General features: G+C 42.3%; 1 protein-coding gene across 1 annotated transcript in view; it reads left to right on the top strand.

The window, feature by feature from the left end:
- DCC (DCC netrin 1 receptor) overlaps window positions 1-26256 on the top strand; it is a 1018954-nt gene that overhangs the window by 4264 nt on the left and 988434 nt on the right. The window lies entirely within an intron of this gene.

The following is a 26256-nucleotide window of genomic DNA, read 5'->3' as shown; positions in this document are numbered from 1 at the left end:
TGGGATGTGATTTTTGGGTAGAAGAGAGTATTTCTACTTGTTTCTGGAGAGGGAGGGGATCCCCAGTACTCAAAGGGAATCCCAGCACTCTAGTTATCCTCAAAAACCTGTTTTATGGGAGGAAATATTTCCTTCTGTCTGGCTTGCGTTTCTTCTTTTGTTCATCCAATCATCCCAGAGTCTTCAAACGCACGTGATTTGCTCCTGGAGTTTTTCCGCTGCACTCAGTGGGGTCACGTGGTACTGGCTCCCTCCTTTGGAAATGAGCCCTGATTTAAATCTTGACTTCCCCAACGAAACACTTATCTTTAGGTGGTGCTGCCTGTTTGCGGACAGTGCTGAAGTTTCTGGGCAGAATTTTTCTTTCCATGGAAGCCTGAGCTCTAGCGCTGCATTTTCGAGCAGACATTCCTATTGTTTGCTTGGAAAATCTGCCATCCTAAACGTCACGGGTGAAACTTCTTCCTCATGCTTCTACCAGGCAGTATCCTGCCTTATCAGTTTATGAGAAAAGAATGCAGTTGTTTCTGGCATTTTCTTATATGGAAACACAATCATACATATACCGGGTGGAGAGGTTTTCCGCCCTCGGTGCCACCTCCCCGAATCTATAACTTTGGGGTGAATTAAGATAGTGCTAATTACATTGAGACTCCAGAAAGCACTGGGATTTCACTAGTGAGGGCGCTCCTCTTGGCGGGTGGTAGACCTTCCCACCAGCTACGAGACTGTAGCTCTCAGAACCTTGCGCCGCACACGTTAAGGATACATTGCTCGGTGTTGGTAGCTGTGTAGTTCCAATGACAAGTTTTTGATGGATTAATCTACCTCAGATGATAATCTCTTAGATGAACTGTATTATGTAAATTTGGGGAAGACTTCTTTTGCCTGAGTAACAAGAATAATGACATAAACCCACCGAGGATTACTTGATTAATTAACTAAAGATGAAAAGTCACTTGGTCCTGGAAACATACGGTAAAATCCCTAAAGAAAAGTGATAAACACTATGCACATTTACAATTCATAGAGTCTAAATGTGGAGTTGTCTCTTCTTTAGAAAGTGTTTTTGTTCATATGGTGATCCAGAGGAGGATTGGAGAGCCTCACGAATTGTCAAGACAGTTGCGTGCCTTTATGAACTGTAGCCTGGCATCCTAGCAGCTCCGGATTGAAACACACTGATTTAAGCAGCAGCGTGATGCCCGGCGGACTGTTCTGCAGGCTGCCGGTGGCCTTCTCTCCAGCCTCTCTCTGCAGAGTCGCAGCGCTTATCTCTAAACTCCGTGGAATTGGTGCTGCCTCCCTTGCTGCAGCCCAGGAGAGCCCTTCCCACTGGGGCTCCCAGGCTCTGACCTACAGGCACAGTGTTTTACGTGCTGTGTTATGCTTTGTAAACTCACAGAAATTTGCCTTAAAAACAAATGTTCAAATTTGCATGAGGGCCGCTTCTAGTGGAGAGTTAAGCTGTCCTCTGGAAACAGCCAAGCAGTTCTCTTAGCACAGGAGGCTCCAGCTAGTGGCCCCTCCGCCAGGGTTGAAGGTCAAGAGCTCAGGAGCATCTGAAGAGAAAGGGAGCAGTGGGGGACAGATGGTAGGTGGTGCAACCCAGGCAGACAAGCTTTTCAAGAGGGTGTTCCCAAGTTGGAACTTTGATTTTCTTCAAGTTACTACTTTTCAGAGATCAAAGCGTTTCTTAGTGGTATTCTAATATCAGTAGCATGGCACTGACCCAAAGCATTTAAGATGTTTTTCTTCAAGACCTCAAGCAAAGCAAATGTTAAACTAATTAATAAGAATGGAAGAACATCCGCTTCTTTTTCCTGTAGACCAATTAAAAACATGGACAAGGAAAAAAATCACATGTTACTTATGGCAAGAGCGTAATAGCAAAAAAAAAAAATAAACCGCGTATTATTATACACCTTTACAAACTGCAGCACTCGGGTAAATTACAGCACAATTCACTATCACACCTTTGCTTCCTGCCACACTAGAGAGTTGATTCCTTATACTTCTCTGATTGAGCGCTGCACTAATGTGGAAATACAGGCTGGCTGATTGATGATGAAAATTACCCTAGTGCTCTAAATTGCTTTGACAAATTTTAGCCTGAGATTAAAAAAAAAAGAAGAAACAAAACAGGCCCCTTTCAGTCAACTATTAAGTAAGTATGTTTTCCTTGGTGGTTTAGAAATGCCTGAACTCTTCTGTTCAATGGCATGGTTTAAAAATACATAATAATGTGTACAATTAAACATTCCTTTTTTATTGACAGTAATTTTCCAATGGTGTTAGTAGTACATGCTGTTTTTGTAAATAGTTCCAAACAACTATATTATTCACAGCTCTCTTTTCTTTGGGGAGGGAGCTCAACCTGATAATACACAAACCACTCCGTATTTACTGATCATATTTTAAAAAGTTCATTGTTATGTAATGACCTAGGGTGGGAAAGTTTCTCTTGACTACTCCATTTTGTGAGTCCAGCGCCTGTAACCTACTTCTCATTTCGTGATGTGCTGTAGTTTAGCTTCCCGCATTTGACTTCCATGACTTCTTGCTTGCTCAGTCATTTCTGAGTTGCAAGGGAAGGAGGCCCTTTCTAGCATTTGTGATTATCACGATGGGACCTAACAGGGGGGTAGGCACTTCACCCTTGGACTTGACTCATCCTTTGAAGATTGGTTCTAGCCAGAAGTCTACTCTTGAGAGTATTTAGGACAAACTTACTCCATGAATCTTTAATAATGAATCTCTATGCTGAGATCTAATGAAAACACTGACTCATTACTGCAGTATTGTGATCGGGTGAGAGGCTTTATCAATACAAGATTATTCTAGTATCTAAAATGTTCTTAAATCTGCTTTTACAGTTGTATCAGAGAGAAAAAGGAGTTAAACGGTTACTCAAGTTGATTTTTTTAGTGACTAAAGTTTCTTCTTAGACAACATTTTAAAATTTTACCAAATTTTCATGCTCTTTAAAAATATTTATCCACTCACTTAGCTGCCTTTTAATTACAAAGACATAAGCTAACCTGCCTTTAATAGATCAAAGGCATCACTGTGGCTCAGTCATTATATTGTCTAATATTATAGGGATGGTTTCTGAAAGTACTACATCAATAAGGGCTGTTTATTTTTCCATTATATGGCCATGGGCTGCTACTTTGGTTTTCTTAAGATTTTTGATTTGTATTCCTGATTTATGAAATGCATGTTATGCACTTGCTTGTGTCCAGCTTGGACTTCTCACTGTCGTAAGACTTATAAAGTGGTCCTTCTCTTTTCTACTTTTGATTTGCTGAGAACTAGGAAACTGGGTTTTGTTGGGGCTATGTCTACCGGAAAAGAGGAGATTCTAAATGAGGACCTATATCCCTCACAAGAGGAAAAAAAACTAATTAGTTTTAAGCAATGGGTTTGTAGCATTTCTGAAATCTAATACTACTTCGTAAACCATTTTTTTATTGTGCAACATATTTTTCTTTGTTAAATGGGGGCCTGGACTAGATAGCTTGTAGTTATTGTACTAATTTCAACACTATATGATTTATTTAAATTATGAACTATATGCTATATACATAGTGTTTTCATAATTGAAAATAATAACATCAATGATCACAATAACAACAATTATAATGAAACATACCCCGGTACCCTTTAGCAACTTTCTTAATTTCTGTTATTTACTCCCTTGCCTTTTTTATAGTTTTGCCACACATGTATTCATCATTAACATATTATTTTGTTTTGCCTGTAGTTGACTATTATAAAATAAATATATTTTTTCTCTGATTTGTGTTTTTCAACATTAAATAGTTGAGATTTATTTATGAGGATGCAGATTGCTGTATTTCAGTCACTTTCTCTGCTGTGTGATATTCCACAATATTACTTACTTATATTTTATCTAACCAATCAATGATGGAGTATTGGGACCTCAGTATTTTGCTATAGCCAGTAATGCTGCTATAAACATTATTGAACATGTCCTTCAGAACAAATTCACCACCATGTCTAAGGTGCATCTCTGGGAGTGGAGTTGCTGAGTCACAGAAAGTGTATCTATCTTTATTTTTAGGAGGAAGTGGCGAAAACTCCTTCCGGAAGCACAGAAAGTCCCTTTTGTTCCATGTTACCACCAATAACTCAGTATTGTCACATATTAAAGTTGCCCTCATCTGCTGAATGTGAATTAGCATCTCACTATGGTTTTAATTTTTCTTTCCCTGATTGCTAGTAAGGTTGAGGATTCCCCCCATACATTTATTGTCCATTTGTGATTTCAGCAAACTAATTCTATGATTCTTTTTCTCCAATTAAGTAGCCACTTGCTTTGAGGCATCAGCATTATAAGTAAATATTCTGTTTTTTTTTTTTTCACTAAGTAGCCTATTGCTTTTAGGCATAGATCTTTTCAGCAGCCTAAATTTTAGAAAGTTGTAGCCTGCTACTGTGTCATGCTTATTCCAGCCAGCCTTTTCTCAAGCATCTTTTCAAAATGTACGTGTATTTGAAACTGGAAAAGAGACCCTTAGCTACCAGAAGATTATTGACTACCTAGAGTAACTTATACCTTCTCAGAACCCTGCCTTACTTTGTTTATTCTGTCTTTGTAACCTACTACTTCCAGGGAAGCAAGATGCTGAGGTGCCTAACTTAACGTAAGGAACAGTAAAAGCCCCCTGAATATCTTGGTACTAAAAGATGGCTCCACCACAGAATTATAATGGCAGATGCTAAACCCTAATCTGACCTTTTGAACTTGGTTATGTTTCCCACATGGTAAAATGCATAGGTCCAGGATCACAGTACATGTGTGACCGTGGATTTCAAACAAACAACCATGTTTGCACACCTGCACACGCACACCTCCCAGTTTCTGTCTGGGTTCATCGCTGTTTCACCCATTCCTACGTGACGGGCTGAGGGAGGGCCCCGGATGGAAAATGCAGCATCGAACGTGCTGGCAGTGGCTGCTCTGGGGTGCCATCTCTGTGCAGACTCCGGGGTGTGCGCCAAGGCTGAAGCGTCTGAGCAAACCACCTGCACCCAGAGTCCTCAGTGCGTTGTTCCCACGTCTCTTCTCAGCCTTATGGGATCCCAGAAGAATATACATTAGAGAGCAAATCTGCAAAGCTTTCCCTACTGTGTCTAATGTCTGGGCAGGGCTGTTCCCTGCAGGACAATTTCTAGTTCTTTTCTCTCTCTGGTTTGAGACGTCTCCAGGGATGGTTTGTTCCCTGGTTCCCTGGGGAGACTTTGCAGCAGCATATCAGTTCTTGCTGTTCAAAATGTACTTTACAGTTCACCTGAGACGGCCCTGCTCTAAATGTTCTTTCTGTTGCTCCTGCCACCTATCCTCCTGTCCTCCTTCCGCATTGGCACTCTTTCTGTGCTGAACTGTGGTAGGTAATTCAGCCACAAGTCATTCTGCCCCCCACCCCCCACCTTAGTCTTTATTTAACCAGATTATAACTATTAGTGACTTATTCTTTCCTCATACTCCTCCAGAAGCTTAGTCAAGTTTATGTCCTACCTGATCTCCCTCTAGTTTGTTTATGTCTTTCTGGCAATCAAGGGCCCCAGATTTAATGTGCTTTTCTCAGTAAGCTCTTCCAAGTCATACATAGAAAATGTACATTTAGCATTGTCTTTAGCTTATTCTACAGGCATTCACGGGTACCCGGTTTGCCTTTCTTAAAATTCGAGTTCTTGTTTTTTCAGGTGGGACTCTCAATGCCTAACAAAATCATTGAGTTATTATAGGGATCACGTAAGATCAATGAATTTGACTCAAGATAATAGATACTGAATATTTGCAGATGGGTTACAAAGAATTCAATGAGAAGCCTAAATTTGTTTCTGTTCTCCAAGGGTTTATCAGCAAGTCAAGGTGACGGGTGCAGGCATAGCTGAAGAGGATACGAGGCAGAACAAAGTACTCATTGAATGAAAAGAAGCACATGCGAAGTGGGGCTGACTCGGACAAATATCAACTGCAATGTTTACGCATTATATCATTAACGTTATATAACACTATATAATGTTAGCCAGATGGGCTGGCAGAGCCAGTTCACTCATCCTTGTATCCTTAGATCGGCCAAAACAAAAGAAAACACAAACAACAGGAAGGGAGTGTAAAGAGCTGGCAGTTATGTTTGAACCAAGCAGTGGCTATGGTCAGAATGAGGGTATCGGTGTTTTCCTTGGCAGATTTTGCAGCCTGTTGCTATGAATACAGCCCCAGCCTTCCATGACCCTGTGCTCAGATGATGATGGAGCTTTGCGTGTAGTGGGATGGAAATGCTAATCCATGAATATATTAATAAATACATAATTTCCAATGTACTAAGGCTTTGAACCCAGGAATGTGTTGTAGGAGAAGAACTCAGCCGAGGAAAGAAGGTTTCCCTGGGAAAGTTGTGATGGCACCCGGAGAACCAGGTAATTAAAGAGGGGTTGCTGGGGAGGGTCAGGAAGAGCACGCTAGGTAAGGAAAGTGTGTGCCAAGGCTCAAGGTGGGAGGAAGCCGAATGTGCTCAGAGAGGATCAGTGCACATGGGGCTAGGAGGACTGAGCAGGGTGACAGCTAAGATGTGGCCTGAGAAGACCTTGGCATCCTCTCCTGAAGACGGTAGCTACTCGTACTCAGTACAGAAGTCCTCCCATTATCTGCCATTTCCTTTCTGCGGTTCCAGGGAGCTGCCATCCACTATGGTCCAGAAATATTAAATGGAAAATTCCAGAAATAAACAATTCATAAATTTAAAATTGCACACCATTCTCAGTATCGTGATGAAATTTTGTCCTGTCCTGCTTGATCCCACTGGGGATGTGAGTCTCCCCTTTGTCCAGGGTCTCCACACTGCAGGTGCCCCCTGTCTCTTAGTCACTTAGTAGCTGTCCTGGTTATCAGATTGACTGTCCTGGCATCATAATGCTTCTGTTCAAGTCACCCTTATTTTACTTAATAATGGCCCCAAAGAACAAGAGTAGTGATGCTAGCAATTTAGACATGCCGAAGAGAAGCTGTAAAGTGCTTCCCTTGATGGGAAAGGAGTGCAGGTGTGGGGCAAAACATGGCACACACAGGACTCGATGCTGTCCACGGTTTCAGGTGTCCACTAGGGGTCTCAGAAAGCATCCTCTGGGGATAAGGAAGACTACTGTAAATACTGTTGGAATGAAATAAAATGAGTGGATAACAAAGACCTTTTTCCAATCTCAGCAGAATCATTAAAAAAATGAAGCAAATTACATAGGCAGTCCTTGCCCTGATTTTCTTATTAGCTAGCAGATGCGAATTTATGAACCTGCTAGAAGATATCCTGCCTAGAAGTACCTCATGGGGTTGTTGTAGATATAACAAATATAACCCAGGCAAAGCGACTTTGGAAAGTATAAAGAGTTAGGCAAATGCAAATGGTTATTAACACACACGTGTTCCAGGCTACTTCTTTGGACGCTATCACTGAGCAGAGAAAGTAGGGCTTTCACTTTTTTTTTACAGAAGTAGGTTCAGCATGGGATTTTTCTTTTTCCTGCGGTCTCCTTTGAAATGTGTGCCTGATCACTCTTGATTATTAGAAAGAAAAAAATGAACCTAAGGCTTAAAAAATTTTCAGGTTGCTTTCTCAATATGCTTCTTGCCTATACATTTTCTCTCTATTACTGTTTCTTAAAAATATGGATGAATGTTCTCTTAGATTTAAGTTACAGCTCATTTAGAAGTCATTGAGCTTGCTACATTTCCTCTACCACTGTAAGTCACCAAAGAGTCAGCGCATGGTCCTGTGGTCTTCGGTCACGATGAGACAGGTGGCACAGCTTAGGGGGAAAAGCCTGCCAGCTGGTTGCCTTGACTTTGACCTACTCATCTATAGAATAGAGACAAAATAACCTCTGTTGTTTCTAACTCTACCTGGAAGAGAAACTCCCTCCAACAGTTAGATATATAAAATATCTATTCCATTGCCTAGCATCTAATAAATGCTTCCTATATGCTAGCTATTTCCAGTATTATCTTCATCGGGGCTAGGTGTATACTGAGACAGCCTTTACAAGTAGAAACTTTCACAGGCACAGTCAGGCCACTCCAGGACCCTCCTCAATTTTACTGTCGTAGGTGATGATTTTAAAGGCTTAGGTATAAATAAGATAGACTCCAGCAGCAATTTTGAAATCAAGCACAAGCTTTGTTTAGCTGGCCGTGGTTAGGCAGGTCAAGGCCCATGCCTATGCTGGATTTGGAAGCTAACAGGTTCAGCTACGTTAGACCTGACACAGTGCAATACCGATCAAACTTGGTAGCATATAACCCAACTGCCGTGGATTCCTCATCCAAGCTGACCGCCCCCATTAACTCCTCTCTGGTCAACCACATCCATTTCCTACAGACCCATTCAGGCATCCACTCAGCATGAACGCGTAGAAGCAAGCACTTGCTTGGCCAATGTGTAGAGCTGGGTATAATTTGTCTCGAGGGTCTTCTCTCTGGGAGAGGGGCAGTCATCTTGATTGTGTGTGAATGCCCAACCCTACTTCATATGAATTGATTTAGAAGCTCTTGGATGCATCTCAGCACAAGCATTTTTAAAACCTCCAATGCTCAGCCAAGTTTGAGAACTCGTACCTGTGGGTCTGTGGGCTAGCAGTTCTTGCATCTCGGAAGTCTTTTTAGAAATGCAAACTCATACCACACACCCAGACGTACTGGGTTAGAATCCCAGATGACTGAGAAGCATTGACCCGGGGGACTGGAAACCCACTGAGGAAAGTGACCCCGTTTCTGTTTCTTTGTAAAAATCTAGCTGATGGGGAAATGTTTTTTTTCCATACTGGTCTAGTCTTTGCTTGAAGCCTTTTTGGAGTGCGCTGGCCTCAGGAGTTGGTCTTGTAATGGCAAACTATGCCATCATCAAAGAGTCTTCCGTTTTGTGGTTTAGTGTATTTCTGGGAGGTTATGACATGTTTCATTTCCTTGAGATTTAAAGCCCTTGAAAATACTCTGAAAATTCTCTTTGGGTGTTTCATCTGCCTTTTCTCTTATTTTTTTCATCAATGGTCAAGAAAAGAAGGAGCCTTTTAAAAGGGCCTGCTGGTTTTCATTCCACATTTTCCCCTTTCTCTGACTCCTTTCCCTCTTAAATATTCAGACCCAGGGGAAGAGGACAGTCACTTGAAAGGCCCGTGGGGTCCCTGGGTCCTTCTCCCCCCTCCCTCCTCTGCCCCTCAGGTCTGATGCTAAAATCACACACGCACTCAAAGTGAAACCCTGACAGGTGCCCTGGGGACCCCATGCGGAACCTCACCTTTTGATTGGGAATGTTCTTCAGGGCATGCAACACACCAAGTGCTCATTTGCCTGAGAGTGTGTGGCTGGAGAGAAGGGACATAACGGCGGGTTTTGAGGAAGAGTAAAGATTTACAGACAGAAAGCTCACTGCGAGGAGCTGAAGCTGTTCCGCTGCCCAGCCTGTCGGAGAGAATAGTGTTAACTGACATGCTCCAAGTCAGCCTGCTCACAGGAAAACGTGGGAGCTCAGCTGTGCGGACCACATCACTCCGAATGAAAATCTCCAGTGTTCCTCCTGGGGAGAGAAGTTTCTGCTTAGCTCGTGAACTGTAGGCCCTTTTCTGGTCCCAGAAGAAAATGAGTGGGGCTTTTGTGAAAGGTTATGTAAGGCTGCTGCGTTTTTTTTTTTTTCCCCCTAGCGTAGAATTCTATTTATACAGGGGTGAAACTGCCTCTCGGAGAGAAAAATGCATTTTATTTCCTATAGCTTAGGAAGGATACTTTCGTCAGTCCTCAAGAAAGAATGCAAGGGAAAGAGGAAGGACAAAATTGCAGGCAGTGAGAGTGGGACCTATGAAAAGGAACAGGAGTAACTGTGTACCACCAAAGGGTTTCAGTTTTGATTCCTGGTCAGGGCAGGTATGGGAAGCAAGTAATCAATGCCTCTCTCTCCCTCTCTCTCTCTCTCTCTCTCTCTCTCTCTCTCTCTCTCTCCCCCCCCCCTTCCTTTCCTTCTAAGATCCATAAGCATATCCTCTGGTGAGGATTAAAAATAAAAAGAAATAGGAGTACACAGAGCTTCATCATTACACTGGCCCTTGTTTCTGCACCTTTTATAGGGTGCCCAACCACTCCTGTTGGCAGGGATCTGAGCGGTTTCCCAGGAAGCAGGACTCTCAGTGTCAACAGTAGCATCATCCAGGTACATTGGAATGGTTCGTCACCTTCCATTAGGTAATGTGGTGGAGACGGGAGCAGGAAAGATACTGAAGTGTGTTTGGCAGGGTTGTGGCATTTTAGACAATGTGCTGTTAGTCAGATGGAGGAATAATTAGGGGGAGCAGCAAGGTCGATTGAGAGGGGGTGGTTTAAACAATCCAGAGAAGTGCAGTGCCCATTTGGAGGCCAGAAACAACTTGGGCTATTATCTGAGTTGTAGAGCCCTCACTTCTAAACCTGTGCTAAAGTAAAACTTGATGTTCAAACCTGAAGGTGGTTTTCTTTTTTTCCAACTATCTGGCCAAAAAGCTCAGAAACAGCTTATTTTCAATATCAGGATATCTTCTGGAGATGGTAGGATGACGTATTTATTGGAAAAGTCATGTCTAAAAGTCACATGTTTCATTGTGCCTACTATAAAGCTGAATGCATATTGATTATTCAATAATACTATCATTCAACTGATTTCCATATAATGATTATTGTCAGTTTGCCCAGAATTTCAAGTTGCTCTTATGCACAGGACATACAAAGTTCAGTTAAGGATGTGTTAAATTTCAGAGTACTCAGTTTTTAACTACAGAGAAGTTTATTCTATTCTTTTCCTCTCCTTTTTGCTGGATTCTTTTTTTCCTTAACATGTCACTATCACTAATTGTGCTGGCAGTATTCCAAACCTTTCATGAAAAATTCAAAATCAAGGCTATCCCATAAAAACCGAAATGCGAATTTGTGAACTCGATAGAATTTTCCATCTCTTAAGCCCTGTTCCTAATGCATCTGGGGTGCTTGTCAACTGACACATACAGACATGGAACAAGATAAAGTAGGCACATAATTATTTCCTATATAAAAACCCCAGGGGTAGACTCTGTTTAAGTTTTAGGAGAGCCATTCTTGAGGACTGGAACGAGTCAAAGAATGCAAAAGTTATTTTTGTAGAAGGCAGTGGAAGCCGAGACAAGGCAGTGAGTTACCAGCAGTAGCCAGGCTGAAAAGGTCAGTACTTGGTGTGCTTTGGGGTGTCAGTCAAGCAGAAAAGGACGTGGGCAACTGTCTGAGATGACTCTCTCCTGGTGCCGGCGATGGAACAGGGACGTGAACTGAGGCCCCACGTGACAAGTCTGGGAATGAGTGCCATGAAACGTGTCTGCGCACAGCGGGTTACACCTTGGCTATACCAAGAGCGAACTCCATGACCCTCTTAGAATCCAGGCTCCTCATCCCTAAAATGGAGAAAACCATTGCTAAATGGGTTAATGAAAAAAAAAAAAGAAAAGATGTATTGCACCAAAGGATTATCACAGTCCTTGGTACATAGGGAGGGAGCACTAAACTACTTCTGTTTTTATTCACTCATTCAACAGATGCTTATTGAGATCATGCTCGGTTTATCCTATATGTTGGCTCCTGTGGTGGATGTAAAAACATAGCACACACACATCCACCGTGTGAACAGAGTTAACAGGATGCTTGGGGAGATAAGATCTTGGCAGTTTAAATAAGAAAAAAGAGAGGCAGAGTCACGAGACAATACATCATTAGGAACCAAAGGAGTGAGGAGTACAGATAGAAGAGGGGAAGGGAAGAACATTGTCAGAGAGGCTTCACAAACGAGGAGGGATTGAGTTGGGTGGGCGAGGTATTCAGAGAGGAAGAGAGTGCATTCCTCTGTGGACACGGTTCTTTACATGCTCAGACTCTGGGAGACAGGAGAAGAGGAAAAGTGGGGAACACCTCATTTCTAAGGGGTTGGCCACCAGCTAACCACAGCACTTGTTCTCATCACCAGCGATGGGCTCCTTTGTTCACCAGCCTCTTCCTGAGCAGGCTTGGGATAGCCTAGGAGAAAAAGGGAGGGAGAGGCGACAAGGTCACCCGAGCAGTAACCTTGGCAGCATACATAATGTAATTTTGCAGTGAAGAGGTTTTGTCTACAAGGCTTTTTCCTAATAATTTTAGGGAGGTCCCACAAGGACAGACTGCTGGGGAAGGACAGTTGCCGTCATGCACCACGTTTTGAACTCTGAGATCTAGCAGCTGAGAAAGCAAATTGAGGCCCCTGCACTGCTGGAAATTACTATTTCCATCTATTTCCTTTCCACACAGCTTCAGAATGTGTGAAAATCTTTGATTCAGGCTGCCAGAATCCTTTATTACTAATGCATGAAAGGGGACTATCTCACTCATCAAAGGTTTTCTGTACAGTTCACAGCCAAAGGGTAGGTATCCCAACGCAGAATTTTCAGCTTAAATAGCTTTTTTCTTTTTCCTTTCTCTCCAAATACACCGTCATATACGGTTATGATAATCCATCATTGATAGATGATAATGTTGCTTTATGTTTGTCTGATACTTTCTATTTCCTAGTGGCTTTCACATCCATTACCTAAATTCATTTCCCAATACTTCTAAAAGGTGGGCAGAAGAGCTCATTCATCTCACATGCTTTGCGAGTGACGTTATGAAGACTGGTGGTCTGTCATTTGCTTAAGGTCACGTGGAAGTCACTGGTTGTGGAAGGAAACCCCAAATCTCTGACTTTGAATTCATGTATTCACTAGCGTGTATTTGACGCCTCCTAAAAACAAAGGGAAAAATAAAGCAAGGATATTTCACTTTTTTGTTCAACAAAAATGCATGTTCCAAAAAAAAAAAAAAAAGACATCTAACACCCAAATCTTAATTTCTAATATCATTTTCTAATTAAAAGAACACAAGCTCCCGGAAAGAATGGCTGATTCTAAGACTTAGGCTCAACATCCATAAGATAAGCCTGGGGCATTTTATGGTGTCAGAAAGTAAGGAAGTTCTTTTAAAAAATGAAAAATAGAGTATGTCAAAAGGACACAGGAGCTAACTGAAAGCTCTCAACTTGAGGAACACAATACATCAAGTGATTTTGGATTACAACCCAACATACAAAACCAATATCCATGAGTCCGTACTGCTGTAAGCAAATGGGAGTAGGCACATCTCCCATGTAGAAGAATTCCAAATAATTTATATGGATAAGTTAATTGATATGGATAATCTACCTTCAAGGGGGTGGAGTCTAACCCCCACTCTTTTCAGCGTGGACTGTGCTCAGGGACTTCCTTCCAAAGAGTGCAGTGTGCGCGGTGGGGGAGGGTCACTTGAAAGAGGAGAAACCTGATAAACGCTCCCTCGGCCAGATGGTCAAGGCCATCATCAGCGATGATAAATCATGTTGATAGCAAGTAACCCTGGTGTTAAGTGATGAGATTGGCACTTCATCTCTGTGATCTTCCTTTCCCAAAGTCATAACCTCGGTCTCATCATGGGAAACACAGCAGAGAGCACCAACCGAGAAACATGCCACAAAATACCTTACCAGAACTCCTCAAAAGCATCCAGGTTGTCAAACACAGGGATACCCTACGACAGTATCAGTGCCACGAGGGGCCTCAGGAGACATGGTGACAAAGTATAACATGCTCCCCTGTGTGGGGTCCTGCGACAGAAACAGAACTATAGGTAAAAACGAAGGCAATTAAGTAAAATATGGACTTCTGTTAACAGTGCATCAATATTAACATTAATTTTCATACATGTGCCATATTGATATGTTATTAGTAATTGGGGAAACTTGGTATGGGGTGGATGGGAACTATATTGGATGTATTTAATTTCTAGCTTGTTTTCCATTCTGGGATAGAAAGGTATTTGCAATTTAATCTAAATTAGAATCTGTGAGTCTACACCGAGTCTAAAGTTAACATTTATTTTGAAGAATGCTATCTCGTTTTGTAAGAATGGGAGGACAAGCCCAACACTAAATTCCACTAGGCTTGTTTCTTCCAGTCTAAAATAAGGATGATACTTTTACGCTCATATGGGTATTCTGAGGATTATAGAGGATGTTTCTATAACCCTTAGTTCTGTTTCTCAAAAGGTGGTTGGCCTGGGCACCACTTGTGCGCTTTTTTAAATGCAAATGTCCAGACTCCACCTCACCACCCCTGATCAGGGCCCTGGGCAGACCCGGAGAAACTAAGAAACAGCATTTTAGAGAGCTTTCCAGGTGATTCCTACACACACTTGACTTCGAAACCCCACACTTTGCTGTACAATAATCATAATGACCAATATTTATGAGACTATGCGTTTTCAAGTGATGTGGCAGATATTGCATATGAAATATTTATTACTCACTAGTTCCTTAATTTTAAAAAATGTATTTCTCAAGCCCTTCCCAAGCAATGCCAACTAAAGGGCTCTATTTCCCAAGACTCCCTTGTATGTAGGTGTGTGGCCATGCAACAGTTCTGGCGAATGTCATGGAATCAGGAGACCCCTTGGGGTCTCGGAGAAAGTTTACACTCCACACCTGGGGACCACTTTCGTCCTCCTGGGGCTTCCGTTTTCGGGTCTGGATAGTGGGAGCGAGGCCTGCAGTCGGCATAGCCACCCTGCATTGTATTGCTAGTTACAGACAATGAGAAGGAAATAGGAGGAAACTAGCGATCGAGTCTATGATCGCTTCCTTGAGCAGCAATACCATCTTGGGACTGCTCCCTTCTGGACTTGTTATGTGAGCAATTAAAGCTCTATTTAGTTTTAAACCACTGTAATGGGGTTTCTGTCATGCGGCGCCACGCTTGGTACCACTGTCTGTGTGTTCCCTTGTTAAGTTCTTTACTCCTCGCAGTGACGCCGTAAGGGAGGAACTAACACCATGCCCTTCTCCACGTGGTGAGAGTGAGACACTAGGAAGTTAGCCAATTTTCCCATGGCTCTGTGCTGGGAAATTGTAGACCTGTGATTCCAATTCTGGCTTTAAAACACACATTCTTGAATGCATGCTATAATTTCTAGATCAATAGTAGATATTCGTATTATATTATTGCTGTTATTTTCATAATATTCCCCTTTCCTCTCCAAAATAGGTGATATTTTCCTATGAGCCATTTGTTATTTAGACACTTCTAGATTATTGAGTATCTAAATAAAAACTCAATTTTCTGCTAATCGTTTTCAAATGTCACAGTTCTCACTAACAAGTGCTAAGGCAGCTTTGTGCACCTTAATTTCCTCTGAAAAGAAATCCACTGCCACCTTGTAAAAGACTAACATTCCCTCCACAACTCTGGAATGCTAGTGCCCTGCCTTAACGACCAGACAAAGCTCTGTAAGTCACACATGTGTTGTAATCTCTCTCCTATTGTAGTGTAAGGGAATTTCACATCGTTTTGATATATCGTGTAAATTAGGCCAACAAAGTGCTGTGCTATGTCTTCATTAAAATAGGAGATGGTAATAATGCAACCATGTAGCGTGGTCTTGCAGCCTTTGAGTTATGAACATTCAATAGCATCTCCTTACTTGTGCTTAAGTTGGCATTTGTGAGCAGCATATAATCAATTAATCAATAACCCAATTTTCTGTTAAAGAGATGGCGCATCATTTGTTATAAAAATCAGGGACCATTGTATGATTTTATTAAAAAAAAAAAAGAGCTGTGCCAGCAAGGAACCTTCTTTGAAAAACATCGAAAGCCTTTATTCAGGGATGAGGATTTTGCTTAACTCAGCCGAAGGTGAAATTGGATACAAATGTTCAGTTCCTGAACCATTTTATAATTTTGCAGCGACTGGAAAGGAAAGCACCAATTTGGGGTTGCTGGTAAGAAGGCATTGTTTTTACTCACGATTAGAGATGGCTAAGGGGATTCATTTACGAAATGCATAGTGAACGTAAACTGATCCTAAAACTTAAAAGTTTAAAGCTGACTCCTTCCTCTCTCTTACGAAGTTTGAAGAGCATACACAGTAGCCTCGTTTGTCTCCCAGAAGGTCACGGCAACACAGAGCAATACTGGTAGGGTGACAGTGCCGACAGCCGTGTGGAGATGAAAACCTGGCCCTCCCCAAGTCTGACGTGTATTTATATTCTTATCTTCATTATAATTCTTGCCTAAGAAGACTTACATGCTTAGTGTGAAAATTCAAACACAGTGTCATGAAAATGTGTGAGTGGGAGAAGGAAACTGGATCCATATTCAAACTTTTACCCCCAGGGTAAATCACTGTTCATCGGTTATGTTTAGTCTTTTGTTTCTTTCTGTCACTTTCTTTTTCCACTTTCTCTACCCACCACACAATTACTGTGAAACTTGAGGAAAGTTACGTTTATTGGTGTAGCACATCGAAATATTGAGCACTGTGTTCTCTTTACCTACATAAGGAAAGAGATCTTAAAACAATGGTGACGACAAAGCAAAACACTCAAACAGTTGCTCTGTCATTTAGAGGACATGATAAGATGACAGTGACCTCTTCAAATCAGATCATCTTTGAAGAGACAAGTGCAAGACATGCCTGTCTCCTCTTTCCACATGGAGGGAAAGAAGTAGGCTCCATGGCCTCAGAAATGCCCAGCCATCCTCAATCACCTCCCTGCTCAAAGTGGCCTGTGCACCGGCCATCTCAGCACCATGTGGGTGCCTGTTAGGAATGCAGAAACTCAGGCTTCATCCCAGAGCTGCTGATTCAGAATCTGCATCTTAACAAGATCCCTTCACAAGGTATGCAGAGGCCAAAGCTTGGGAGGCACCGTCCTAGCTCTGGCAAGCTTCCTGCTTGAACCCCTGCCATGTTCTAAGGGATGGGACTGTTCATGAAGTGGCAATATCATTGGAGAGACAGGCAGTGTCATCACAGCCCTGTCATTCATGAGGCTTCCAAAGCTGCTCCAAAGGGCTGCCTGCTGTCCTCATTCAACAGTGTCCAGATCAGAATACCTGTCCCAGGGCTGGCTTAGATCCCTGCTCTTCACTCAGGCCACTCCCCACATTCCTTACCTGTGCCTCTGAAGGCCCGCAGCACTCAACTTCACAGTGTTTTCTGGTCCAGTAATTTGTTATGAATCATGTACAGCTGGGTGTTATTTTGCTAGTGCAGTCTCTCCCTAATGAAGTCATTAGTTGAGTGAAAAAAGAGCAAAGACCAAGAATATATTTCCTTTATCCCAAGACCCTCAGTTAGTGCTTGATTATGATAATGAGGATGCAGTAGTGCAGAGAACATGAAAAAATGATGGATACTTTTGCCTTGGACTTTAGGTGAAAATAAGTATAGGTTGACTTTTTGTGCTTCAAGGACTTCACTGGAAGACAGAATATTATGCCAAAGATTCTATCAGCTTTGGGCCAGCAGGAAAACGAAGGCATTGTTAGCTTCCTTCTTCCCCCCCCTCATGCCACGGTACCTTTAAGTCTTCATTTCTTCCCGATGTTTATCAATTAGAGTTTCAAACCACAGAGGTTTCTTCCACAAACACATGGAAGTGGATCGTCTTCCCCCATGACATCTTAACTTTATCTTGTTGGAAATTAGCATCCAAGGGGCCAACCAGAATTCCACTGAAATCACCAAATCTAAATATTATTTTTTTAAAGATTTTATTTATTTTTAGAGAGAGGGGAAGGGAGAAAGAGAAGGAATGAAACATCAGTGTGTGGTTGCCTCTCACGCCCCACTACTGGGGACCTGGCCTGCAACCCAGGCATGTGCCCTGACTGGGAATTGAACCAGTGACCCTTTGGTTCACAGGCCCACACTCCATCCACTGAGCTACACTGGCCAGGGCGTATCTAAATATTATTAAAAAGTAAAGCAGTGATGAGAAATATGTTGAGAGATGTTAGAGAGAAATCTTCATTAAATTGAATTTCAACATATTTCCCTTAGTCAAGCCACTGTTCTTTTTGGTTCACTAAGATGCCATTGCTAGTTCCGTATTTTAATGGGTTAAGCAATAAGAAACATCATCCAGGCCATTACAAATGCAGTGACTTTGAATGATGGGTCATCCACTGCTTGAGAAATATGGTTTCAGTTGGAACTTGGATCTCTGCCTTTGAAGCAGTCTTGAGGCTTTTATTGTACTGATATCTATGGGAAACATCAGGTTAAGAAAGTTTTGTCTCTGGATTCTTGCGGAAATAATAGCAGGGCGGGGAAATCGTATCTCACCTTCTGTCACACCACTGACTTGGCCTGTAAAGATGATGAATATTGAGGAGTAAAACCAGGAGGCACAGAATTTTCTTTTTAATGAATCAAAGCTGAGTTTCCTATAAATGATGCATTTGGGGGCATTTGTCATGGACTTGTCCACCTTCTAAAAGTTTTAGGCCTCAGATGACTCTGAGCTTGAGATGTGTGGTTTGAGTGCTATTCTATGACAGCATTGCTTTCTTTCCAGGAACAATGTAATTAAACTCTTGATTGAATGAAGAAACATGCCCTTGGCTGTGTATGGCATTTTGTTTTTGAAAGGCTTCTCCTTGCTGAACCTAATCCATTTCGGGATGGAAAGGTCACGCAGCATCTCAAAAACTGGAACTGTTAGATTCAGCCTCTGCATTCCTTTTTTCCAGGATGGCAGACCTATTTGTAGAAGCCTGACAATCCCCATGAATAGGCAAATGACGGTTATTAACTATGCTGGCGCTGTTTACCCAATCATTTCTGCTTTCCAAACATCCACAATTTGATGGTTATGTTTCCTACCAGGAGCTGAGAAGTCATTGACCTTGATAGTGGTTCATTCCTTCCTTGAAGTTCTGCCAAGATCTCATGTATCATATCTCCCTGCACTGTAATTCCAAGCACTGGCTGGTTATCTGGTTGAAGACAAGCTATATGGGGCAGTGGGTGGTGCAGTCCAATTTCCACCCAGTGAGTTTTCATGGATTCCTCGGGAGAGGCAGGGAGAGGGTGTTTGAATTCCATAATGGTGTTTGTACTTTAGCATATAGTTTTTATTTATTTATTTTTGCTTAGCATCTAAAATCTGTGATTGAGTTTCTGTTTTGGGTGTGTGTTAACCCTTCAAACTAAGAATATCAAAGGAACTAAGAGGAAAATGGAATGTTTAATGTTATTTTAAATGTTCAAGAAGAAAAGCTGAATCTTGCCTTTTGACCCTTGGGACAGCCAGGTTGAAGAGTGGGGATAGAATCAAACAAAACGTCTCTTTGTTCTTTCAGCCTCTACATTAAAAGAAACAGAACATTTACTTAACTGCTCTATAGATGACTTTCTGGGCTTTATTTTGCTGGTTTATGGTCTAATTGGAGACGCGGAGCTCATCGTGAAGTCTGTATTCAGACCAGGTTCAGTTCAGACTAATTAATGGAATTATGTAATCGATCGGTTCTATGTATACGTCTATTTTTAGAACTCATATTTTGAAATGAGAACACAGAAGTGGCGATCGGGTTCACGAGGGCACCCTACCAAGTCCCTCATTTCTCCTTGCTCTTACATTGCACAACCAATAGAAAATACAACGCATTTTCCTTTCTTTGAAAGGTTCTTGGCAGTCACGTTTGGATACAAAACCTCTCTTGCCCATTACTTCAGGCTGTGTCTTCTTTGTCTCAGAGTTCTCTACCACCAGGGATATTTTTCAGGCAAAGATTCAATTCCGAGTAATTTCTAGAGCCAGGAGATGTAACAGCCTTAAAGAAGGGCACAGGGCAGAAGCAGGGGAATTCAGTTCTACTGGTGAATTACACCAATTATTTAAACCTATTGTTTATATTCAGCCAGCAAGTACCAGTATGGATGTTCATCTTGCTAAAACATTAAAAATATTTCTTCACTGGTTGATAAATATTGGCTTCCCAAAGTCTTACAATGGGCCCACTGCCTCCATTTTGATTGGCCAGTGCTTATGCCAGTCAGCTGCCCAAAGTGCCCCTTCTAAGATACCCACCCGGGCTTCCCTCAGTAATTTAGGAAGGCCAGGTATACCCTCACTTGATCCTGGATCACCGGGGCACCCTGCAGTCTGCCAGTTAAGGTACCTAACCTGACTCCCCCCAGGTCGGCCAGCGTATAATCTCCGAGCCTGGGCTCCTCTTGTGCTTTACTGGCTGCCTAAGAGTGTGACATCTGAGCACTTTGGTGTTCCCTGTGTCACCGTCCCATGGATGTCCACGGGAACTTCAGATCTGAGAGAGCTGGGACCCCCGAGTCTCTGCCCCGTTGGTTGCTAATGCCATGCATTTCACGTTGTGTGTGCTTTGTTGCCGCGGTTCCGTGGAGTACACCCTAACTGCCCTTGTGACCTTGAGAGGTCTTCATGGAACAAATCAGGTAACATGCAATGACTGAATCTATGCTTTCTATAGTGATTTTTTTTTCAAAGATTTTATTTTATTTATTTATCTTCAGAGAGGGAAGGGAAGGAGGGAGAGAGAGAGAGAGAGAGAGAGAGAGAGAGAGAGAGAGAGAGAGAGAGAGAGAAACATCAATGTGCGGTTGCTGGGGGTCATGGCCTGCAACCCAGGAATGTACCCTGGCTGGGAATGGAACCTGCGACACTTTGGTTCGCAGCCCACACTCAATCCACTGAGCTACGCCAGCCAGGTATAGTGATTTTTAAAACTTCTATTGTTTTTGTACTATTTACAAAAGTAATTGTGTTCAGTGGAGAAAACTTTATAAAAGATTAAAAAAATACATATAGATCATTATTATTACATGACCCAGAGACTTATTGTTAAAACTTGAATATTTTGTTTATATCTATTTTTTCTTAATATTGAATAAGACATCTTATATAACCTTTCAAAAACTTAACCATCCATGGTTAACACAGTTTTAATATCTCCAGGAGTTGAATCACAGAAGTTGAAAGTCAACTAGTTTATCCTTCGGGCCAAGGGAAGAAAACCCTTTATGTAACATTGCTCTTCAAGGTCCTCCAGCTTCCTCCTTGACACCTCTGATGGCAGGGGCCCACAGCCTTGTTACACTTACTTCTTTCTTCACGTTTGGATCATTAATTACTCTAGGACGTTAAGTTTCAGTCTTGATTTATTTTTTTCTTTCTGCCTTTTACCGTTCTTAGCATGCCCGAAGGGGTGAAAATGGAAAAGAAATAGCAGGCTTTAGGGCATTGGAGCTGGCCGAGCTATGGCAGAGACCAGAGGCTTTGCGGAGCCGTAATACTTGGTCATGTGACTGCATAAGTCTCTTGGATGAGCATTTTAATTGGTTGTTGTCACTTTCTCTTTTCTACAGAGACTTATGGTGAGGGACTTATGTCAAACTGGAGAACTTAGAGGTGTTGAAAGTTCCAAGCAATTAAATCATGTTCACCAATTTCATGCTTTTTTGACTGGACACAGTACATTTCAGGGGGGAAAAAAGTAGGATGTATGTGAAAATAGGTTGGGTTGGAAAAATATCTAGAGGTTACTTCACTATCATAATATATGTTTAAACTTATCTTCTCATCACCTTCCTTGCTCTCTGGTCTTGAGAAGACTAATAACATGATGATGCCCAGTGCTTGGATGTTTGGAAGAGGAGCGCTATGCCAATGTCAGGTATTAGTGCCATCCTGAGCAGCGGTGATTGCCCATAAGGTGGTTCACATTATTGTATTCCACGAACTAATTCACTCATTTATCAAGTATCGAGGTAAGAGGAATATAATTGCCAGAAATAGACAAGTTCCTTGATTACTTTTTAGCGAAAAAGATGAACAAGTAACGCATGGCTACTCATTAAATCATGGCTACTCATTAAATCTTGTACAACTTAATTAACATTGTGCTAGTACCTTTAAAAGGAAAGGACTCTCATCTCTGCCTTAAAACATCCAGAAAAGCGGAGTTGGGGAGCACTGAGAACCAGTGAGATTACAGAGTGTTACTGAGAATCCCTACTGCTGGAGTGGGATCTAGGGTCTGAGGTATCCGAGGTGAGCCGGCAGTAACGGAAAGATTCTTGAGAAAAAATGGGGTTGATTCAGTGGGTGATTCTGAATTGGGTTGCAACCGAGTCCTCTTGCTCCATGCTGATCAGCTATCATTTACTCAGTGAGCAAATGTTAATTTTTCAGTGCTTTACAGCATTGTTCTAGATCAGGAGGTCAGCCAACTCATTTCCTTAAGGGCCAGAAAGAATACTTTAGGCCATGCAGCCTTTGTAGCAACCATTCAGCTCTGCTACAGTAGTATGAAGACAACCACAGACAATTAGGAAACGAATGAGCATGGCTTGTTCCAACCAAACATTATTTACAACAACAATCCAGGTTTAGCCAGGGGCTGCGGTTTGCCGACTCCTGTATCAGGCTCTCATCTTCTTGATCACAAACCTAAATATGGAACTTCGGGTATCACTTTATCGAATTGTTCTGTTCAGAATGTAGCTTCTTACACATCCGCGTGTTCCTTAAATATTCTATGTTATCACACTCTTTGTAGTTTCAATTATTTGTGGCTGTATGAAGAAGGGAGAGATTTTGGCCTGTGATTAACCTGCCATTTTGACTTACGATTTTCCTCCTGTAAGTTTCTGTTTCAAATATTAATATCAATTGTACAGTGATGGGATCGCCTCCTAGGAGGGGACCAGGGAGTTGTAACGCAATCTTATCCTCTCTGAATGCCCATCCTTCCTGCCTATCCCCATGCCAGCCTGTTATTTACATGGCCCTTCTGAGCAGAGCCCGTTCTCTCCCTTGCCTGGTTTAACACTGATTGTGGCAGTCGTGACCTGGCCCAGGCTGGCTTAGCAAATCCAGTACCTGAGCCTTGTTCCAGTTAACGCTGGCTTAGCAAATCCAGTACCTGAGCCTTGTTCCAGTTAACGCTGGCCACTCTAAGGAACATCTGTTGGGTACAGAGAATCCAAAGAGGCTCTTTGCATGTCACCCAGCAGGAAGTTTGCACTGAGAGACAGAATGGAATTAGCTGTACACAGAAAAGTCTCTGCATGTGGCAGTGTACTGCAGGAGTCACAGGTGTTCCTTCTGGAAGGGAGGTCCTTCTGTCCTTCAGAGTCACACAGGTATTGATCAGGTAGGCTCTGTTCCTGCCTCCCTTCTCTTTGGAGGACTTGCTCTAGTCCACATGACGGACATCTGTGAACTCCCTGACAAGCAAACAGGCTGTGGTAGTTACGGGAACTTTGCCGTTTTGAGACCTTTTCTCTCAGAAAGACCTTGCTCTTTCAGACTAGGTTACATCTGCTCTTGCCTGGAGGCAGAAAGGAAGACAGTGTTTAAGGCTGTGTACCCTGTGGCTGACCTTAAAATGTGCATATATTTACCTTGAAGGAGTACAGTGTGTTTTATTTCTAAAATTATTTTTAAGTATATTTTATTGATTATACTGTTACAGTTTTCCCATTTTTCCCCTCCACTTTATCCTCCTCTGCTCTGCATACTCCCTTCCTCCAGCAGTCCCCTCCCCCTTAGTTCATGTCCATGGTTCGTACATATAATAAGTTCTTTGCCTTCTCCATTTCCTATATTATTCTTAACTCCTCCTGTCTGTTTTGTACCTATCAATTATGCTTTTTATTCCATGCACCTTTTTCCTCCATTCTCCCCCTCCCCCTTCCTGCGGATAACCCTCCATGTGATCTCTGTTTCTGTGATTCTGTTCCTGCTCTAGTTTGCTCAGTTTGGTTTTGTTTTTGTTATTTTTTAGGTACAGTTATTGGTAGTTGAGAGTTTGTTCTCAATTCTGTTCATAGTTTTGATCTTCTTTTTCTTAGACAAGTCCCTTTAACATTTCATATAATAAGGGCTGGGTGATGATGAACTCCTTTAACTTGACCTTATCTGAGAAGCACTTTATCTAACCTTCCATTCTAAATGAAAGCTTTGCTGGATAGAGCAATCTTGGATGTAGGTCCTTGCCTTTCATGACTTGGAATACTTCTTTGCAGCCCCTTCTTGCTTGTAAGGTTTCTTTTGAGAGATCAGTTGAAAGTCTAACAGGCACTCCTTTGTAGGTAACTCTCTCCTTTTCTCTTGCTGCTTTTAAGATTCTCTCCTTATCTTTAATTTTGGGTAATATACTTATGATGTGTCTTGGTGTGTTTCTCCTTAGATCAAACTTCTTTGGGACTCTCTGAGCTTCCTGGAATTGCATGTCTAGTTTCTTCACCAAATTAGGGAAGTTTTCCTTCATTACATTTTCAAATAAGTTTTCAATTTCTTGCTCTTCCTCTTTTCCTTCTGGCACCCCTCTGATTTGGATGTTGGAATGTCTCAAGTTGTCCCAGAGGTTCCTAAGCCTCTCCTCATTTTTTTTAAATTGTTGTTTCTTCATTTCATTCCAGTTGAATATTTCTTCCTTCTGTTCCAAATCTTTGATTTGAGGCCTGATTTCCTTCTGTTGGTTCCCTGAATATTTTCCTTTATTTCATTTTGTGTAGCCTTCACTTCTTCCTCTATTTTGTGACCATACTCAACCATTTCTGTGAGCATCCTGATTACTAGTGTTTTGAACTCTGCATCTGATAGGTTGGCTATCTCCTCATTCCTCAGTTCTTTGTGTGGGGTTTTGATCTGTTCTTTCATCTGGGCCATAATTCTTTGTCAGAGCACACCTGTTACATTGTAAGGGTGGAGGCTTAGGTATTCACCAGGGTGGCACAACCCACTTTACTTTCTTGTGGCACTGTATGTGGGGGAGGGGTCAGAGGGGGAACAATGCTGCTTGCTTGGCTCTTCCCCACTTTCAGTCACTTCCCTTGCTTGCCACAAGTGAATTTTCCCTTTCAGGTGCTGATTCCCAGATGGGTGAGCTTGTCTACATTCTAGAACCATGTGGGTCTCTCCAACGGACTCCCCTGTATGACCAGGAGTTTCTCACTCTGCTAGAACCCGCACAGGTTTTCACAGCCAGAGGTCTTGAGACTTTATTTCCCTGCACTGGAAACCTGGGTTGCTCGGTCTGTCTTGCTCCCCATTTGTTCCTCCAAGCTCATCTGCATGCGAGTGTGAGATATCCTGTTATCACCCCACCTGCCCCGGCCCACCAGCTGCAGCCTTGTCGTGCATCCTCACTGCACTGGCTTCCCATCTCCACCCCTCCTACCAGTCTGGGTGGATGTTTCTTTAACTCCTTGGTTGTTAGACTTCCATACAGTTTGGCTTTCTGGCAGTCCCATTTTTTTTTAATTGGTGTTATCTTTCTTTTCATTGTGCAAGGAAGTGAAGTGTATCTACCTATGCCTTCATCCTGACTGGAAGTTTTTTAGTTTCTAAAATTTATTTTTTGAGTGTCTTTTTTAAAAATAAGTTTGAAAGCTTCTGACTTTTAAAAAAGATTTTATTTATTTATTTTTAGAGAGGGAAGGGGGGGAGAGAGGGAGAGAGAGAGAGACAGAGACAGAGACAGAGACATCAATGCATCAATGTGGGATTGCTAGGGTCATGGCCTGCAACCCAGGCGTGTACCCTGACTGGGAATCGAACTGGGACACTTTGGTTTGCAGCCCGCACTCAATCCACTGAGCTACGCCAGCCAGGGAGAGTATCTTGAATTATTTATCCCTACCACTGTGTTCTCTGTGGATATACCTGTAAACATAGGTTCCCAGTTCTTTACCTTTTCCTTCAGAATTGGAAATAGTTACTTTAGGAACTGGGGGCCATTTGAAATATATGGATGGGAGGCAGGAAGATGACTTTGCTTTTAATATTAGTGCATCCCCTTCTGTGCTCTGAATGGTTGTTTTTCTCCACCCTGGGAAAAAACAAGCAGGTTTCTGTCTGTATCCTTTTGTCCCTGTGTGGAGTTTTTGCGGGGAAAATAGTTCCTGTCCCACTTTAGTGCCCACCCAAGAAAGTACTGAGGAAGTCCAGTATTATCAATTCAGAGTCTCTGAGACTTACCAGTGGTCTCTGGCTGGGGACTGACCTCCTCTTTTTGGGATATGGTGACTGGGTTGCTCAAGGATTAGGCCATTTGCAAAGAGAGGAGGATCTCTTTTCCACAGCTTTCCACCTGCTCACTCTTGGAAGGTAGTGTAGAGGGTAGGAGAAATCTCTAGTCATGGTTCAGAAACCAGCACGTGTCCAGACTTGCAACCCTGCAATGCCGTGACAGTTATAATGGAAAAATGGAGCTAATACTGTTAGTCCTGCCTACGTTGAAAGGTTGGCATGAGGGACAAATACATAGCATGTGGCAAGTGCCCAGAAAAAATACACATCATCATGTGAAT

This window comes from Phyllostomus discolor, chromosome 9 (assembly GCF_004126475.2).
Source record: "Phyllostomus discolor isolate MPI-MPIP mPhyDis1 chromosome 9, mPhyDis1.pri.v3, whole genome shotgun sequence".
Classification (NCBI taxonomy): Eukaryota; Metazoa; Chordata; class Mammalia; order Chiroptera; family Phyllostomidae; genus Phyllostomus; species Phyllostomus discolor.
The sequence above is the reverse complement of the archived record's forward strand: the minus strand, read 5'-3'. Positions and strand labels throughout refer to the sequence as shown.